Source organism: Bos mutus, chromosome 6 (genome assembly GCF_027580195.1).
Source record: "Bos mutus isolate GX-2022 chromosome 6, NWIPB_WYAK_1.1, whole genome shotgun sequence".
In the NCBI taxonomy this organism is placed as follows: Eukaryota; Metazoa; Chordata; class Mammalia; order Artiodactyla; family Bovidae; genus Bos; species Bos mutus.
In genome coordinates, this window is record NC_091622.1 from 112,349,999 (window position 1) to 112,370,457 (window position 20,459).

Below are 20,459 nucleotides of genomic sequence, written 5' to 3' on the forward strand. Positions count from 1 at the left end.
CTGGCCCTGAGTGCTGCTGAGGCCCTATCCCCAGCGTGGGCAGATACTGAGCTTTTAGATTTTTATTTTGTTTATTTCTTGTTCAACGATTTCTACAGGGACCTCCCAATCTGCCCCTCCTCTGCCTCAAGCATCAGCAAAGCCCACCAGGAAAACTGCCGAAAGAGAGACTGCCATCAGCTCTTCTTCAGTGGGAATTTCCTTTGATAACTCCCGAATCTCCAAGACGAACCTTTACGCCACCATCTAAGGCATCTTGATGCCACGCACTTTCACTTTGCAAGACCTACTTTTCAAGTCAAGGAATTGCAAGGCCGCAATAAGTAGCAACTTCAGTGGGAGTGAAAAGGAAAGCCAACCAAGACCCATGATTATTGTTTCTCTCTTTTCTTTCTCCTTTGCTTTGGAGTGGGCACTGGAATGCCCCGGTCTAGCTCGGGACGCTGCTTCTGGCACGGGCTCGTGGTCCACTCAACATTAATGTTGTGATCACACCTTCAGATGAATCTTGGAGCTAAAGGAAGAGACAAAAAGAAAATTTCATAAACCACCCCGAGTCTTGTAAGCTAAAGTGCCACACGGTTTCAGGGCTTCACCAGCCAGTCTCTTAGATCGCTAGCGACCCCAAGTGGCCAACTGCAAACGATGGTAATTTTTTTTCCTTCAGATAAGAAACCTAAGGCTTTTTTTTTTTTTTTAACTCCCAAAGCTTCTTCAAATTTAAAAACTGGGGAGCTGGAAGATCCATGGATGTCACCTCATTTTACAGGAAGGAGAGGTTCAGAGAGGTAAATAGGGGTCCCAAAAGTCACACAGCATATTAAGGTTCGAGTTGGGAAGCAGTACAAGGAAAGGTTGCAAAAGATTCTGTGGGGCCGGATTTTAATTCCTTAATGGAAGGAGGAAAAGGTCTTTCCCCACAGACCACAAAAGAAATGTTGCTAGTACAAACGAATTGCATGCTGAGGGTGTGTGTTCTAACAGATCTGAAGTTTCATTAGGTGCTCACCCAACACACACATTTCTTTTTTTCCTCTTCTATCTATAAAATGACCAGGGCACTTCAGCTTAATCAAGGCAGCCTGGGAGAGAAGAGGGAAGTCAGATTTGGGCAAATATGGGCTAGATGCTCGTTCCCAAAGCCTGGTCCTCAGGTCAAGAAAATGTTAGCTTTTGGTTCCCAACCTCAGATCAGCATGCTGAGTGGGTACTATCATTCTGCCCTTAGAAGCGAGCAAATGGAGGCTCAGGGAAATTAACTAACTCACTCAAGATCAGTCACTACGACAGTGCAAAGCTAATTCTCTGTAGGACTTTACCTACGAATGCCTCAATGTATCCATCCATCAAATGGGATAATAAAGCCTGCCTATAGAACCAGAAAATGCTGATGTGAGAAAGGGTCCTCAGAAGACCTCAGAGGACCATCCAAACAAAATGGACCCTTAATACACAAAACAGACAAAAATTAATCATGATAAAGTCCATCAAAGACAGCATGGGTGCTGTTTTAATGAACACCAAGTGGTTCCACTCTCCCTAAAATAAAACCTGAGATTTCTAAGGTCAAGTTTCCACTCTCCCCTCCATGTCATCTCTCCCTTGAGGGTCTCACATGGTCCCTTCCTCCCATCAGGCAGCCGAACCCCTAGCATGACACCCTCTCCTCTTGGCAGTTCTATATCAAGTATGCACAGAATTCTCTTTGCTGTCGGCTCTGAGCACCATGGAGACAGTGTGGAATTTTCCCAATGCTGTTCCTACATTTGTTGCAGGAAAATGAGTTCAGTTCAGTCACTCAGTCATGTCTAATTTTTTTGACCCCATGGACTGCAGTTCGCCAGGCTTCCCTGTTCATCACCAACTCCCAGAGCTTACTCAAACTTATGTCCATCCAGTTGGTGATGCCATCCTACCATCTCATCCTCTGTCGTCCCCTTCTCCTCCTGCCTTCAATCTTTCCCAGCATCAGGGTCTTTTCTAATGAGTCAGCTCATCGCATCAAGTGGCCAACGTATTGGAGTTTCAGCTTCAGCATCAGTCCTTCCAATGATTATTCAGGACTGATTTCCTTTAGGATTAACTGGTTGGATCTCCTTGCAGTCCAAGGGACTCTCAAGAATCTTCTTCAACACCACAGTTTAAAAGCATAAAATTTTTAGCACTCAGATTTCTTTATGGTCCAACTGTCATATCCATACATGACTACTGGAAAAACCATAGTTATGACGAGATGGACCTTTGTCAGCAAAGTATTCTCTCTGGTTTCTAACATGCTGTCTAGGTTTGTCATGACTTTTCTTCCAAGGTGCGAGAGTCTCTTAATTTCATGGCTGCAGTCACCATCTGCAGTGATTTTGGAGCCCAAGAAAAAGTCTGTCATGGTTTCCATCGTTTCCCCATCTATTTGCCATGAAGTGATGGGACCGGATGCCATGATCTTAGTTCACTGAATGTTGAGCTTTAAGCCAACTTTTTCACTCTCCTCTTTCACTTTCATCAAGAGGCTCTTTAGCTCCTTTCCGCTTTCTGCCATAAGTGTGGTGTCATCTGTGTATCTGAAGTTATTGATATTTGTCCCGGCAATCTTGATTCCAGCTTGTGCTTCATCCAGCCCGGCATTTCACATGATGTACTCTGAGCATAAGTTAAATAAGCAGGAGAATAGAAGGTGAATGAACACAGAGACTGAGGGAAACCTAAACTCAGTCTGATTTACAAAGCGTGAAACTCTCACCCAAATTTTGCCAGAAGTGGTTCTCTCCAGACCCAGCAAACCGTGCTCTGTCCCAGGAAGGCTCTTAAATCAGAAACAGTCCAGGTAAATTGTCACAGTCCTACCAAATCATGTGGTAACATGCTTCTAAGTCCATGAAAGACTCCTACTTTTTGGCCCAGTAATTCCCCTTCTAGCAGTGCCCCTGAATGGAAGAATCAAATAACAACGGCAGTAATTTAGACACAAACTGGGCCTTCAGCAGGATTACAAGGTCATGGCTGTGACTGCTCTGGGCTCTGCTTCCTAACAAATGTTTGCACGGCAGCAGAACTTACTTCAACTTCCTGATAACATCACCTGGTCCCAAGGTCACGGGGGAAGAGACTATGGCTCTCACTTACCTACGATCCTTGTAGGCAACTAATATCCACCAAAACAGCATGACAATTTCAAAGAGCCCAACTGACAGGGCAGTCTGCAACAGCTGTTTGTCCTTCAGTCTCTTGGCCGTGTCTGACTCTTTGAGACCCCATGGACTGCAGCAGCAGGCTCCCCTGTCCTTCACTGTCTCCTGGAGTTTGCTCAATTCATGTCCACTGAGTCAGTGATTCTATCTAACCATCTCATCCTCTGCTTTCAGCCCCTGCCTTCAATCTTTCCCAGCATTAGGGTCTTCGCATCAGATGAGCAAAGTATTGGAGTGTCAGTTTCAGCATCAGTCCTTTCAGTGAATATTCATTCAGAGTTGATTTCCTTTAGGATTGACTGGTTTGATCTCCTTGAAGTCCAGAGGACTCTCAAGAATCATCTCCAGCACCATAATTTGAAAGCATCAATTCTTCAGAGCTCAACTTTCTTTATGGTCCGACTCTCACATCCATACATGACTACTGGAAAAACTATAGCTTTGACTATACGTACCTTTGTCAGTAAAGTGAGCTTGGACTAATACTACTGGAATATGCTGTGTGCTCTGTCGTGTCCGACTCTTTGCAACCCCAAGGACTGTAGCCCACCAGGCCCCCCATCCATGGAATTATCTGAGTAAGAATACTGGAGTGGGTAGCCATTCCCTTCTCCAAGGGATCTTCCTGACCCAGGGATTGAACCCAGCAGGCAGATTCTTTGCCACTCTGCCCCCTGGCAAGCACGGGAATGTGTTGGGAAGAGAACAATCCTTATGTCTCTGTACCCGCATTCAGTCCGTGTCCATGGGCACCCATCCTCCCCTCTATGGGGAAACTTGGGGAGGGCGTTTCTCTCTCTCTCTCTCTCTCTCTCTCTCTCTCTCACACACACACACGCACCATGCAAGTCTCGAGATTCTGATGTAAGCCTAAATTATGGTCTCCAATCCATCTCTCACCAGATAATTAAAGATGGATTCTTGGGAGCCTGCCTGAACATCACTTAATAGAGTCCTCCATTCATCATTGGCTATGGATCCCCAGGTGTATCGTCCACTGGTCAGAAACCCAGAGAAGAGAAGAGAAAAGACATGTGTTCCCTGAGTCACTCTCAGAATGCTTTGCACCCATCCAGATAGTTGTTTCTAACAGCGTTTAATGTACTGTGGCTTCACTTTTGTTTTATAAATGAAAGAAAATATGCCCCAAAAGTGTATCTGCTAATTGCAGAGAGATGACACTGCTGGAGATTTCTGTTTCCATCATTATAGTTTCAAAATGCTTTACAATGAACAAAAACACTATAACCAGTTAAAAGATATGTTACCGTAAAAATTTAAATATTTACTCTTACCAAGGCGGTTTCTATACCAGTGACTTTCAATAGGAATATAATGCAAGCCACATATGTAATTTTACATTTTAAAAATAAAAAGACCCAGGCTACCTTCTCTATTTGATTTTCTTCTTTCTGCACTTTTGTTTTTCTGCTGTAATTTTTAAGTATTTGAGTTTGAACAGATGAGCTCTGGGGGAGGGGGCTTCCACAATATGAGGGAGAACCAAAAAAATTTTAAACACGTGTATTTTCCAGCTTCCTGTCTTTACACGAAAATAAAGTATCGATACACACAAAAAAGTACAAAGAAACAAGTAAAATTAATTTTAATGATCTATGTAACTCAAAATATTATCCCTTGAATGTGAATTCATTGTAAAATTACTAGTGAGATCCTTTATATTCTCTCTTTTGTAATAAATCTTCAAAGAAACAGAAGGTGCATTTTACACTTAGAGGACAAGCTGTATTTCAGATTGACCACATTTTAGGCCTCACAGCCACACATGGGCAGTGTCTGCTGAAGTGGAGAGCACAGCTCTCAGCACCGCAACAGAAGGATCAGCATCCAAAGCATGACATCAGGGGGTCAAGGTCTCTCCTCGTGTGCTTTAGACCTTGGCTTTCTCACCTAGTCATTTTTTTTTTAATTAATTTTCATTGAAGTGTAGTTGCTTTACAATGTCCAGTCAGTTTCTGCTGAGCAGCAAAGTAAATCAGCCATGTTGTTGCTGCCATTCAGGACCTAAGTCATGTCTGACCCTTTGCCACTCCATGGGCTCTATCCCGCCAGGTTCCTCTGTCCATGGGATTCTCCAGGCAAGAGGACTGGAGAGGGGAGCCATTCCCTTCTCTAGGGACTTCTCCTGACCCAGGGATCAGCTATATGTATACATATAATCCTTTTTTGTTTTTTTTTATTTCCTTTCCATTTAGGTCACCACAGAGCATTGAGTAGAGTTCCCTGTTTAGGTTCTCATTAGTCACCTTTAAAATTTTTTAAACTTTTTCTCTTATACTGGAGTATAGCCGATTGACAATGTTGTGGAAGTTTCAAGCGGACGTATTAAAGCTGGATGAAAAGGCCCCTGCTTAGAAAGTCCATTTTGTTGTTGTTGTTCAGTCGCTGAGCTGTTTCTGATTCTGCAGCCCCATTCTTGACCACCAGCGCCAGCTGGGAAGCTCCTTTGGCTGCTATCCGGAGGGTGAGTTGGAGCCAAAGAGAGAGAGGCAATGTGAGGACGGGTTAGGAAAAGAGAGTCACAGGCATGGGAGCCGCTGGATCCCACAGCGGCTGGAGAAAACGGACACGGTGAGCAGAGGTATCGCTGACGACACTTGGCAAGTGACGAGGGGCGGGGTGTGAGGGAGAAGAAGGTTCCAGTCAAGGCTGACTCCTGCTGTCCAAGTCTGGCTGAGTAGGTGGACTGTTGTGATCGTGACCGATGGAAGCCCAGCCTGACACAGCCACCAGCCCAAGGCCCACTTGACTTTGGACTCCAGGATGTCTGTCTCTAGGTGAGTGACCACACTTTCGTGGTTATCCAGGTCATTAAGATAGTTCCTGTATAGTTTTTCTGTGTATTCTTCGTACCTCTTCTTAATATGTTCTGCTTTTTTTAGGTCCATAGAGTTTCTGTCCTTTATTGTACCCATCTTTGGATGAAATGTTCCCTTGGTATCTCCAATTTTCTTGAAGAGATCTCTAGTCTTTCCCATTCTGTTGTTTCCCTCTATTTCTTTGCATTGTTCACTTAGGAAGTCTTTCTTATCTCTCCTTGCTATTCTTTGGCACTCTGCACTTTAGAACACTTTTAGTTTCTAAGGCATTTCACTCATTTCCCACTTGTTTTTAAAGCCACAGTCCAACCCCTCCTCATGACACAACCCCTGACTTGTTCACTGCCCCCTACCTGCCCACCCTCAGCTCAGGCCCAGCTTTCCAGTCAGACCCGCAGCTCTAGGGCTGCGTCACACCCTCTTCCTCTCTTGCCTCCCTCTGCCCCTCTGCACATGCTATACTTCCTGTCTGAAGAGCCCTCCCGCACCTCCTTGACCTTGTTCATCTCTTTTTTGCCCAGACTTCCCCTGGAACACTTTGAAGCCCATCCCAGCCCCACCCCAGGCTGAGTGGGGTGCTCAATCCCTTGGAATCCTTAGCAACTTGTTCACACCCTCCCCTGGGCCTCCCCAGGCCTGGATTGGAAGGGTCTACCTGGGTCTGCCTGCCTCCCATTCACAAGACCGAGCAGCACGTGGGCACTTCCTGTCTTATTCACTCTGGGTTCCTTGCCCAGAGCCTAGCACGCATGTTGGATAGATTAAAAGCATCTTGTACTTACTCTTGGTGAAAGTGAAAGTCGCTCAGTCATGTCTGACTCTTTGCAACCCCATGGACTGTACAGTCCAGGGAATTTTCCAGGCCAGCATACTGGAGTGGGTAGCCTTTCCCTTCTTCAGGGGATCTTCTGACCCAGGAATTGAACCCAGGTCTCCTGCATTGCAAGTAGATTCTTTACCAGCTGAGCCACAAGGGAAGCCCAAGAATACTGAAGTGGGTGGGTAGCCTATCCCTTGTTGTCAAAGTGCTGCACTCTATATGCCAGCAAATTTGGAAAACTCAGCAGTGGCCACAGGACTGGAAAAGGTCAGTTTTCATTCCTACCCTTAATAAAGATAACGCCAAAGAATGCTCAAACTACTGCACAATTGCACTCATCTCTCATGCTAGTAAAGTAATGCTCAAAATTCTCCAAGCCAGGCTTCAACAATATATGAACCATGAACTTCCAGATGTTCAAGCTGGTTTTAGAAAAGTCAGAGGAACCAGAGATCAAATTGCCAACATCCACTGGATCATGGAAAAAGCAAGAGAGTTCCAGAAAAACATCTATTTCTGCTTTATTGACTATGCCAAAGCCTTTGACTGTGTGGATTACAATAAACTTAGAAAATTCTGAAAGAGGTTGGAATACCAGACCACCTGACCTGCCTCTTGAGAAATCTGTATGCAGGTCAGGAAGCAACAGTTAGAACTGGACATGGAACAGCAGACTGGTTCCAAATAGGAAAAGGAGTATGTCAAAGCTGTACATTGTCACCCTGCTTATTTAACTTATATGCAGAGTACATCATGAGGAACGCTGGGCTGGATGAAGCACAAGCTGGAATCAAGATTACTGGGACAAATATTAATAACCTCAGATACACAGATGATACCACCCTTAAGGCAGAAAGTGAAGAGGGACTAAAGAGCCTCTTGATGAAAGTGAAAGTGGAGAGTGAAAAAGTTGGCTTAAAGCTCAACATTCAGAAAACTAAGATCATGGTACCTGGTCCCATCAGTTCAGTTCAGTTCAGTTCAGTCGCTCAGTCATGTCTGAATCTTTGCGACCCCATGAACCGCAGCACGCCAGGCCTCCCTGCCCATCAGCAACTCCCAGAGTCCACCGAAACCCACGTCCATTGTGTCAGTGATGCCACCCAACCATCTCATCCTCTGTCATCCCCTTCTCCTCCTGCCCTCAATCTTTCCCAGCATCAGGGTCTTTTCCAATGAGTCAGTTCTTCACATCAGGTGGCCAAAGTATTCGAGTTTTAGCTTCAACATCAGTCCCTCCAATGAACACCCAGGACTAATCTCCTTTAGGATGGACTGGTTGGATCTCCTTGCAGTCCAAGGAACTCTCAAGAGTCTTTTCCAACATCACAGTTCAAAAGCATCAATTCTTCTGCACTCAGCTTTCTTTATAGTCCAACTCTCACATCCATACATGACTACTGGAAAAACCATAGCCTTGACTAGATGGACCTTTGTTGACAAAGTAATGTCTCTGCTTTTTAATATGCTGTCTAGGTTGATCATAACTTTCCTTTCAAGGAGCAAGTGTCTTTTAATTTCATGGCTGCAATCACCATCTGCAGTGATTTTGGAGCCCAGAAAAATAAAGTCAACCACTGCTTCCACTGTTTCCTCATCTATTTACCATGAAGTGATGGGACTGGATGGCATGATCTTAGTTTTCTGAATGTTGAACTTTAAGCCAACTTTTTCACTCTCTTTTTCACTTTCATCAAGAGGCTTTTTAGTTCTTCACTTTCTGCCACAAGGGTGGTGTCATCTGCATATCTGAGGTTATTGATATTTCTCCCAGAAATCTTCATTCCAGCTTGTGCTTCATCCAGCCCAGCATTTCTCATGATGTACTCTGCAAATAAATTAAATAAGCAGGGTGACAATATACAGCCTTGACGTACTCCTTTTCCTATTTGGAACCAGTCTGTTGTTCCATGTCCAGTTCTAACTGTTACTTCCTGACCTGTATACAGGTTTCTCAAGAGGCAGGTCAGGTGGTCTGGTATTCCCATCTCTTTCAGAACTTTCCACAGTTTATTGTGACCCACACAGTCAAAGGCTTTGATGGAGAAGCAGTGGAAACAGTGGCAGACTTTATTTTGGAGGGCTCCAAAATCACTGCAGATGGTGACTGCAGCCACCAAATTAAAAGACACTTGCTTCTTGGAAGGAAAGTTATGACCAACCTAGACAGCATATTAAAAAGCAGAGACATTACTTTGCCAACAAGGGTCCATCTAGTCAAGGCTATGGTTTTTCCAGTAGTCATGTATGGATGTGAAAGTTGGACTATAAAGAAAGCTGAGTGCAGAAGAATTGATGCTTTTGAAGTGTGATGTTAGAAAAGACTCTTGGGAGTTCCTTGGACTGCAAGGAGATCCAACCAGTCCATCCTAAAGGAGATCAGTCCTGGGTGTTCATTGGAGGGATTGATTTGAAGCTAAAACTCGAATACTTTGGCCACCTGATGTGAAGAACTGACTCATTGGAAAAGACCCTGATGCTGGGAAAGATTGAGGGCAGGAGGAGAAGGGGACGACAGAGGATGAGATGGTTGGATGGCATCAGTGACACAATGGACATGGTTTTGGGTTGGTGACGGACAGGGAGTCCTGATGTGCTGCAGTCCATGGGGTCGCAGAGTCAGACACGACTGAGCGATTGAACTGAACTGAACTGAGCCTATCCCTTTTCCAGTGGATCTTCCCACAGGGGTCTGTTCCATTTAAGGCAGATTCTTTACCAAACTGAGCGATCAGGGAAGCCCCTTACTTACTCTTGGTAACAGGAGTATAATGGGTTGAAGCATGCATACTACATCACTTCAGTCGTGTATGACTATTTGCAACTCCATGGACTGTAGACATGTAGACTGTAGACTCTATAGACACCAGGCTCCTCTGTCCATGGGATTCTCCAGGCAAGAATACTGGAGTGGGTTGCCATTTCCTCCTCGTCCCTTCACAGGGATGGAACTCAAGTCTTATGTCTCCTCCAGTGGCATGCAGACTCTTTACCAACTGCACCACCTGGGCAGCTCCAGATTGGAGTGGCCCTAAATTAAGTGACGAGTGCCCTTTGAAAAGAGGAGGCTCCTCAGAGAAGGCCCGGCGATGATGGAGCAGAAATCCAAATGAAGTGTCAACAAGCCGTCCCAGAGACGGCTGGGAATTACCAGTCTCCTCTGTCTGTGGGATTTCCCAGGCACCCAGGGATCGAACCCACGTCTCCTGCATTGCAGGCAGTGTCCTGCGTGGCAGGTGGATTCTTTACCAACTGAGTCACCAGGGAAACCCCTACCAAAGGGTAGGAAAAACCAAGGAAGGATTCTCCCTCAGAGCCTGCAGAGGGAGTGGGCCCTGCCAACAACCTATTTTCAGAGCTCTTGCCTCCAGAATAGTGAGAGAATATATATTTTTTTTTGCTGTGTTAAGCAACCATGTGTGTGCCAATTAATTACAGCAGCTCTAGAAAACAGATACGGAGGATAATGAGAAATAGGATGTGATTGCACATAGGATGCCTATATGATGAGTTAAAAAAAAAAAAAAACACCTTACTTATGCTATTGTTCAATTTGAGAAATTCCCATAAATGTCTAACCTGCTTCACGCTCTCTGCACTCCCACCTCCAGCTGGCTGAATCATCCATGATGGTGAAGTAACCATGTTGCTAGAAATAGGCAGGTTCATTTTCTTGACTGCCCACTCCCTGCTCTGCTACCTCCTGCTCCAGAGGTAGAGTCAGGTCAGATGTTGAGATCCTGTCACCCTGTGGCAGCTTCCCAACCCACACCCCGACCCCTCCACCCCTGGATCTCCTCCCAGGACCAAGTAGTACAGCCTCCTCCTCTCAGCCACATCTTCCCCTAGGGCAAGTTCTCAGGTCACCCCGTCCTAGCCCTGACCCCCCACTCTCCCAGGTAAGTGCTCCACACAGCACAGGCTCCAGAAAACAGAATCTGTGAGCACATGATGAGCAAACACATTTTCTACATTTTTCGTGAGCAATCACTGCTAAGAATTGCTAATTTAGAGCAGCATTCATTAAAGATGGAGGATCTTTTCTTGTCTACCTACAACCCTTTTTCAGGTTCAAAATCTCAAAATCAAGCAAGGTGTCTCTAAGGATGCCATTAGTCCTCAAGGCGTTTTCTTATTTTCTTCAACTGAACCTTGGGAGTTATCTGAATAAGTATGAAGTTATCCTGGCCTCAACAAGTGATACATGGTTGTAAAAAGTCAATATCTAATCCCACCATAATTTATTTGCTAATTCCATTTAGGTAGGTAGTATTCCTACTCTTTAACTAAGCCAGCAGTCTCATCCCCACAAAAAAATTAGATTTCAAGAATGCAGGGAGGGCAAACCAAGTGATGAGCCCACATTCACAGAATCCCCCGAGAACTCTTTATCACTAGGAAAATTCTATGCGAAAATAAGATCCACCTCCAGCAGTAATATTAACAGTCCTCCCGGTGATGCAGGAAAGGTGCTGTTGAGAACTCCAGGGTTTATTTTTGTAATTTTTGACACAGTTCAGTAATTTTCCAGAAGGTCAGAGAGCAGGTAGCAGATGGTTGGTTTCCTCTGATTTGCAGTGGTAACATCTTTCCGGCTGATCTTGGTCTCTTTCCTCCTGCTATTTCTAATGCCTCCTGCACCCTCCCTTCCCACAGCCTCTCAATCCACTCCCCCAAGATGCTAGAGCATCCAACGTCCACATTTAAAAAGGACACGACTTCTTCAAACTTGCAAAATCTGAACAGCTTGGCGGGCATCCGAGGATCCCACCCGGGTCCCGCCCACCCTCCGTCATCCTCAGCCAACCTCAGCCACTCTCAGCCACTGCAGCCAGCCCTTCCTCGAGCAGCAGGTGCACCTGAGCTCAGACCACATCCGCGTCACTTGAATCTTCAGATCATTTCTCCCTTTGCCAATTCACAGCACCTCCTACACAAAAGGGATGTTTTGTTATTGGTTACACATCTGGCGCTCTAGCCCATTTCACATATTTTTAAACACTGTAGTCACCTTCCTTGCAAATTTGGTTATTATTTAAATAGTATTTATCTAATTTCATTTGTTTTATTTTTATTGGTTTTAAAATCCTGAAAAGACTTAAAAACTAAGCTGCTTAAAGGTAAGCAAAGCATTAATATTTGTTGTAGAATGTCCTTGTTCTGGGAGACCCCTGCTGGAATATTAGGCTGTGACATTGCATCTGTAGCTTTTTCTCAAATGATTCAGTTAAGGAAAATTTGTGAATGTGAGAGGCTGAAGTGTTTTCCATTGAATTTTAGGGAAATTCCTGGTGGGACAATTGTATCCCAAATGAGATGACTTTGGGAGAAGCTGTGTACCTGTTAGCCTTTTGGGTCCTTATCCTGCTCCCTCCCGCTCAGTATGTCTCTGAGAGCCCAGTGGATCAGATAACCAGACATCCCCTTGACTTTCCCAGCTCCTCCACACTCTCCAGGCTGACTTGATCCCCCTCCATTACAATAATATTCTGCCGTAAATTGTCTTCATTCCCATAGTTATTGCATCTGGGGCTGCAGTCAGCTTCCCAGGAGGAATTTGAGAGCTCCCAGGCTGCAGCATCCCAGGTGGTGCTAGTGGTAAAGAACCCACCTGTCAATGCAAGAGACGCAACAGACACGGTTTTGATCCCTGGGTCAGGAAGATCCCCTGGAAAAGGAAATAGTGATCCACTCCAGTATTCTTGCCTGGGAAATCTCATGGACAGAGGAGCCTAGTGGGCTACAGTTTATGGAATCAGAAAAAGTTGAACATGACTGAGCACACATGCACACATGTAATAATTCAATAATCCTTACTGCAATCCCATGAAGTAGATTTTATTTTATAGATGAAGCTTGGGATAAAAGGACTCAAAAGTGACAAGCCAAACATCAAAAAGCTATAGGCTAGGACTTCCCTGGTAGTCCAGTGGTTAAAAATCCACCTGCCAATGCAGGAGACAAGGGTTTGATCGCTGGTCCAAGATCCCACATGCTGCAGGGCAACTAAGCCTGAGCACTGCAATTACCAGGACCCACGCTCTAGAGCCTGGGCTCTGCAATAAGAGAAACCATCACAATGAAAAGCCCGTCCTCCACAAGTAGAATGGTCCCTGCTCCTTGCAACTAGAGGGGACTCACACACAGCAACAAAGACCCAGCACAGCCAAACGTTTTTAACCCACAATCTAGAGAAACAATTGAGGCAACTCTATTGCAACAGAAGAACTTGGAACAATTGCACTAAAATTGTTTTCAAAAGGTTCAAAAGAGGAATGTGAGGTCATGGAAACTGTAACAGAGGAGACAGCCTCATCTGTCTGAAGACTTGGGCTCCTCTCGTGACACCATGGTTTACTAGTTTTGTGACTGTTGTGGGAAACTCTCCAAAGGTCCATAGTGGGGTGGGAGACAGCTGTGCTTCCTGTCTCCTAGGCACATGTGCAGTTGCTAGATGGGGACCGTTGAGAAACGGAGTGTTTCCTGCCATATCAGTAAACAAGGATGTCAGTCATCAGTGCTTCCAGCCCTCCAAATGTGACTTTTTGGGCCCTGAGGGAGAAGATTCTTGAGAGTCCCTTGGACTGCAAAGAGATCAAGCCAGTCAACCTTAAAAGAAATCAACCCTGAATATTCACTGAAGGACTGATGCTGAAGCTGAAACTCCGATACTCTGGCCACCTGATGCGAAGAACTGACTCATTGGAAAAGACCCTGATGCTGGGAAAGATCGAAGGCAGGAGAAGAAGGGAGCAACAGAGAATGATATGGTTGGATGGCATCACCAAACTGGATGGACATGAGCTTGAGCAAGCTCCAGGAGATGGTGAAGGACAGGGAAGCCTGGTGTGCTACAGTCCATGGAGTTGAAAACAGTCAGATGTGACTTAACGACTGAGCAACAACAAGAACAAGGGCACCCAGGAAGGAGAGCGATGCTTGTGATCCGTAGCTGTCAGGCTGCAGCCACTCCCTATGGTAAGCACCCGAGAACTCAGGATGTGAAAAATGCAGAATACTGGCCCCAGATAGCTGAGATGAATGCAAAAGGCATGATTTCAGTGAGCCCCGACTGGATCTTCCCTTACACAGAAAAGTGCTAAATTCCTTAACTTGAGATATCTGGTTTTCTTTAATTAACAATAATCGTTCAATGTTCAGGCTACCCGCCCTTTGTTGTAAGACTTCTATATAACCTGGCTCCTCCCCTCACCTCCTTGGAAAGAGTTCTTTCAGGTTCACTTGAGATACTGTCTCCCCAACCTGAAGTCCTAAAAATTTTAGGTTGAGACTGTTTTTTTTTAAGTCAACACTATTGATCTGGAAAGCAGAGAATGACATGTTCTCTGCGTCCCTTCCTGAAAGATATGACACACATCTGCAGTGAGAGAGGAAAATAAATACCGCCTGCAAATCCCCTGCCTCAAAGTCCCTTGGTTTAGAAATCTGCCTTTTGAGAGACTTCCCTCATGTCCAGTGGTTAAGACTCTACACATCACTGCAGGGGCAGAGGTTCAATCCCTAGTTAGGGAACAAATATCCCTCATGCCATGAGGTCAAAAAAAAAAGAAAGAAAGAAAAAAATTTGCTTTGCTTACATATACCTTCCAAAAGGCAAAGTGTAGGTTCCAACCAAACGTCAACATGGGCTCACAATTTACGATCCTAGGGCAAATTTTAAAGGCGGCTGTATGTCCCCTACTCTTGTAGAACCAGTTGTGGTTGTTGAGTTGTGTCTGACTCTTTGCAACCCTATGGATTGTGGTACACCAGGCTTCCCTGTCTTTCACCATCTCCCCGAGTTTGCTCAAACTCATGTCCATTGAGACAATGATGGCATCAAACAATCTCATCTTCTGTCATCCCCTTCTCCTCCTGCCCTCAATCTTTCCCAGCATCAGGGTCTTTTCCAATGTGTCAGCTCTTTGAATCATGTGGCCAAAATATTGGAACTTCAGAATCAATCTTTCCAATGAATATTCAGGATTGATTTCCTTTAGCATTGACCAGTCTAATCTTGCAGTCCAAGGACTCTTAAGAGTCTTCTCCAGCACAACAACTTGAAAGCATTAGTTCTTCAGCGCTCAGCCACCTTTATGGTCCAACTCTCACATCCAGACATGACTACTGGAAAAACCATAGCTTTGATTATACCAACCTTTGTCAGCAAAGTGATGTCACTGCTTTTTAAGAACCAGTACTCCGAGGTTTTGGCTGTTGGCTTCTGGCAAGATTCTACTCTGTTCTTCTCCCCAGTCCCTCCCCACCCTACTGAGGAGGCTCAGAAACATTTGACAAGGGAATACCTCAACTCACTCCCAACAGGAGGTATTTATTGGATAGTAAGCCTGGCATTGTATACATCAAGCACTTTGAATTGGCTCTATCTCCTGGCAATCTAAAGAGTTAATCAAGGTCTAAGACAATGGCACCCCACTCCAGTACTCTTGCCTGGAAAATCCCATGGACGGAGGAGCCTGGTGGGCTGCAGTCCATGGGGTCTCGAAGAGTCGGACACGACTGAGCGACTTCACTTTCACTTTTCACTTTCATGCATTGGAGAAGGAAATGGCAACCCACTCCAGTGTTCTTGCCTGGAGAATCACAGGGACGGGGGAGCCTGGTGGGCTGTCATCTCTGGGGTCGCACAGAGTCCGACATGACTGAATCGACTTAGCAGCAATGAAAAAAAAAGAGAGATTTGTACTAGGTTAGGCAGGCTCTAGGCCACTGACTTTTTCATTGAATTGTGTCACTTGAGTTCACTGAAACTTGAGCTTGTTATCCAAAAACAACTAATGATATCTATCTTGACTATTTCAAGAATCACTGGGAAGATTAAATTTGGGAGACAGCTCGGCATCACCATAAAGTGCTCAGATTCAAGATCCAGACTGGCTGGGTTCAAACTCCACCTCTGCTGCCTACAAGCTCCATGACTGCAGGCAAGTAATTCACCCTGCCCATACCACGGATTCCTTATCTGAAACAGGGGAAAATGAAGGCTTCTGTGCTAGAAGGTTGTCGTGACGATTAAATTGGTTAATGTACATAAAGCATTCAGCAAGGTGTGTGACTTATAGTTAGTGCTTATATCACTGGTAGTTAATATTATGTGAAAGCTTAAAAACTCAAAACTGAAGGGGAGCAGGGTCCTGTGGGACTCCAGGGCATGGAGGCCTTTTTGTCCCCCATTTCTTGTAGGCAGGACTCCTGCCTCCACGACCTCCGCTGAGTTCCAAAGGGCTAATCAAAAGAGAGGCAGCCACAAAACCACCAGAGGAAGAGGCTCATCAAGTTTAGGAGACTACCTAAGACCCTGCTGCTGCTACTGCTAAGTCGCTTCAGTCGTGACCGACTCTGTGTGACCCTATGGACAGCAGCCCACCAGGCTCCTCCATCCACAGGATTCTCTAGGCAAGAATACTGGCGTGGGTTGCCATTTCCTTCTCCACCTAAGACTCTGCACACACCCTAATCTTGCCAGCAACCCCATCCTTTAGAAATTGCAGAAGAAAGAATACAAGACTGTGAACTGCCTTGATCCTTATCACATGCCCCTGCCTAAACATAACCTCTTCCTATTCACCGGGGAAGGGGGCACACTTCTTGATGTGCTAGCCTACTGTGTTGCCAGGCAAAGTAGTAAAGTCACTCTGTTTTTCTCCTCCATAACTCTGTCCCTGTATTCGTGTTTGGCACTGGAGAACAGAGAGCCAAGATTTTGGCAACAAATCTGTCCTCCAGAGCCACTGGTGCACTGTGAAAGGAGCCTTATGCACAAGCTTTCCATACATTTTCAAACTAGAACCTCAAAGGTTGCTTTTGGAACACTTCAAATACGCTCTGCCGAAGACACCAAGCCAAGTCCCCATTCTGCTCTCTGTCACCCTAAGCAGCCTAAGGGATGACCACTTCCTGAGGAGGGTGGGGATGACTGGAATCATGTGTTATAATTGAATGGCATTTTCCAGCAAAAATGGAGCTCTGGGGACTCCCCTGGCAGTCTAGTGGTTAGGACTTCACCTTCCAATGCTGGGGGTACAGGTTTTCTCCCTGGTTGGGAAGCTAAGAGCCCACGTGCTTTGGGGCTAAAAAAACAAAACATAAAACAGAAGCAGTTCTAGGGGATCTTCCCAACCCAGGGATCTAACTTGCATCTCTTGCATTTCCTGCATTGCAGGCAGATTCTTTACCTGCTGAGTCACTGGGGAAGCCTGTGCAATGCTGCTACATAGTATAAAAAAATTCAGAAGCGATATAGATTTGTTTAGATCAGACTGTCACACACACACACACACACCTCATCTCCACTTTATGGGCCTTGTTGCCATGGTAAATGCAGTTGTAGCAAAAATACATTTTTATACTTTGGTGAAAATTGGGTGGTATGGGGACTGTAGCCAGCCAGGCTTCTCTGTCCATGGAATTCTCCAGGCAAGAATACTGGAGTAAGTAGCTGTTCCCTTCTCTAGGGAATCTTCCCCACCTGGGGGTTGAACCTGGGTCTCCTGCTTTGCAGGTATATTCTTTCCTGTCTGAACCACCAGGGAAGCGCTCATACATGTTAGCAGCAGACCAGCTGAGGGGTTCTATCTCAGTAGGGAGATTTGTCCAGAAGAGGAGGAGGCAAATGAGGTTCTGGGGGGAATAAGCACAGTAGGATATAAGCTTGCCAGGCCTCCCTCTCCCACCTTCTCAAAATCCTCCCTCCACCCCAGGCTCCTTTTTTTCCATCCCTTCAATTCCAGGCAGTTCACCTTCCACCTACTCCAATCTGCTCTGCTAGCACCGCTCATGAAATTGTTCTCTCTGGAACAAAAGAATTCTCTCCCTTTACTTATGAATAACATTAGTATGACAGAACATAAGCACTATCCTTTTTGTCATTTCAATCAAATCCCTAATTTGTATTCATTATAAAATGACTGGAAAAAAATAGATAAGAAAATAAAAATTATTAAAGTTTTAAATCACTCGAATCCCACAACCCAGAGATAGTGACTATTAACATGTTGGTGTAATCCTTCCAGACTTTCAGCAAACCAACACAGATATGCATATATATCCTTAGAAAACAATATCAGAATAGGACTATTTTAAGACCTCTTTGCTTTTAACTCAAAATATCATGCACAACTTTCCGTCTTAGTACATAAAAGCATGTAACAATCTTTATAAATTTCGCATAAACTATTGAATTAATTCTCTATTCCTGAACATTTAGGTGGTTTCTGCATGTTCGATAGTACAGGCAACACACGTGAGCGTTCTTGAACATACGTCTTCAGGATATTTCTTTAATCGTTTCTTTAGGATAAATGCTAACAAGTATCTGATTGTCTCATTTAATGTTGAGAGTCCCTTGATTTTTTTTACGTGTACAGCATAATAATTTGATTGATTGATTTTTAACTTTTTATTTTGTATTGGGGTATAGCCGACAAATAATGTTGTGACAGTTTCAGGTGAACAACGAAAAGCATGTATCCATTCTGCCCCCAAACTCCCCTCCCATCCAGGCTGCCACGCGACGCTGAGCAGAGTTCCACATGCTATGCAGTAGGTCCTTGTGGTAGGGTCCCTTGATTTTTAAGATAAATTTCAAACACACTAGCTGAACTCACTCTGAATCTTATCTCCCTTCACCGTGTCACTCCCCAAATACACCGCTGACACCCTTTGCTTTTAACCCTCCGGTGCCTTTCCTCCACTTCACTATCTTTTCTCTCTCCTTTCTCCAGCATGAAAAGGTCAGCTTCTTCTAGAAATCGCCCATCATCCTGATGTTTCACTAGTACAGTCAATACCACACTATTGAAGACCACCCCTTGCAATCGTCGTTATCATCCTCATCATCACACACATACAGCACTTATTTTGTGAAAGGCAACATTCTAAGCATGATACACAGATTTGTTGTTCTATCCTTTCAGCAAATCTCTGAAGCAGTGACTGATCCCAATTTTACAGATTAAAAAAACAGATTTAGATGGGTAGGTATGTCAGAATTTCTGAATCTATGAGTACTTATACACAGTGTTAAAATAAATAAGTATATGTGAATGTGTGAGGAGCTAACTCAAGGTACAATTGTTTCAATGAATCAATTATTTAAAAAAAAAAAAAAGCCACTTAGAACTGCTGTCATTATCTAGAGAAAATAACTAGGAGATGTGATTAAAGGGAACTATGCAATTTAAGGTGAATCTATTTGGATAAAAAAGTAGAAAAGAAGGTAAATTATGAGCATTCTAGATTAAAATTCATGTTCCCCAATCTTTAATTGTCTTTACACACCAATAAGAATTGAGGAAAATCCAACCTATATACGACATTTTAGTTTAAGTATCATGCCATTTCATCAGGTACTTATCCTATAATAAAAACCAGTGTTATTGCTTTATTTTACCCAGTTAGTCAAAAGGAAAATTGGAATCCCTACTCATAAGAAACAAAACCAGGACAACACCCATTATAGTTGCTAGGCATTTACATAAGCACATTACATTTTTAAAGCATTCAACAAGTAATTAGTTGAACTTGGAATTGAATGTGTTTTTATTATCAGAATGTGGAAGTAAACCTTCCACTGAAGAACAATTAAACCTTGACCAAAAAAAAAAAAATTATTGTTAGTTTAAACGTCAATAAAATTAAGACAACTTTTTTCCTTTCTAATTAGCTAACAAAGCCTGCATGACTTTCACTAATTCACTTAGTTTCTAACAAAGGTAAAATAATAAACACTTAATGAAGGAGCTGGCCTCTTAAATTGTGGGGCTCTGTGCCAAGAGGTGTGGGCACAGAATACGGATACATCCACAGCCCTTCCCCAGCACATCCATTTCTGAGGAGGAAATAAACATAACATTTACTCCAAAACAAGCACGATTACACTATGTACCAGACAAAATTGTACACGTTTTTGAAATAAAGAACTATCATCTACATAAAGGCCTTCCTTTTCACTTTACAACTTGTACGCCTTCTGAATTTTTCACTATTTTAATGTGTTCTGTCTTAGAAAAATAAACTTTTTAAGCTATTACATGGGGAAAATGGTACAGAAAAAGACAAAAATAATGGTTTGGGGCATACTCAAATTTGTGGAGAATTCCTATCTGCTACATTTGTGTATTCTGACAAAGGTGATTCTCGTCCAAAATATGTGTGTTAATCTCTCAGTACTTGTAATACTTCTAAAAAGTTTTCCACAAAAGAAATCCTAAAAGCCAAAATAAATAAAAACTTGTCTGCCCTCTCCCTATTCTGATACACAGAGAGGCTACTGCTGCTGCTGCTGAGTCACTTCAGTCGTATCCGACTCTGTGCGACCCCATAGACGGCAGCCCACCAGACTCTGCCGTCCCTGGGATTCTCCAGGCAAGAACACTGGAGTGGGTTGCCATTCCTTCTCCAATGCATGAGAGTGAAAAGTGAAAGTGAAGTCGCTCAGTCGTGTCCGACCCTCAACGACCCCATGAACTGCAGCCTACCAGGCTCCTCCGTCCATGGGATTTTCCAGGCAAGAGTACTGGAGTGAAATACTAATTTCTTTCTAAATCTTGATGAAGTTTTGTATTAATTTAGTTTTTAATTTATTTTTAGTTA

The 20,459-nt window shown here is 44.1% G+C and overlaps 1 long non-coding RNA gene across 1 annotated transcript in view; it reads left to right on the forward strand.

Annotated features, from left to right (window-relative positions):
- The first annotated feature begins 5,706 nt into the window (after positions 1-5,706).
- The window catches only part of LOC138988184 (uncharacterized), a 50,210-nt gene continuing 35,457 nt past the window's right edge, over positions 5,707-20,459 (forward strand). The window contains exons 1-2 of the long non-coding RNA XR_011464437.1: positions 5,707-5,983; positions 15,670-15,794. This is a non-coding gene — a long non-coding RNA (uncharacterized lncRNA). The remainder of the gene's footprint in view (positions 5,984-15,669; positions 15,795-20,459) is intronic.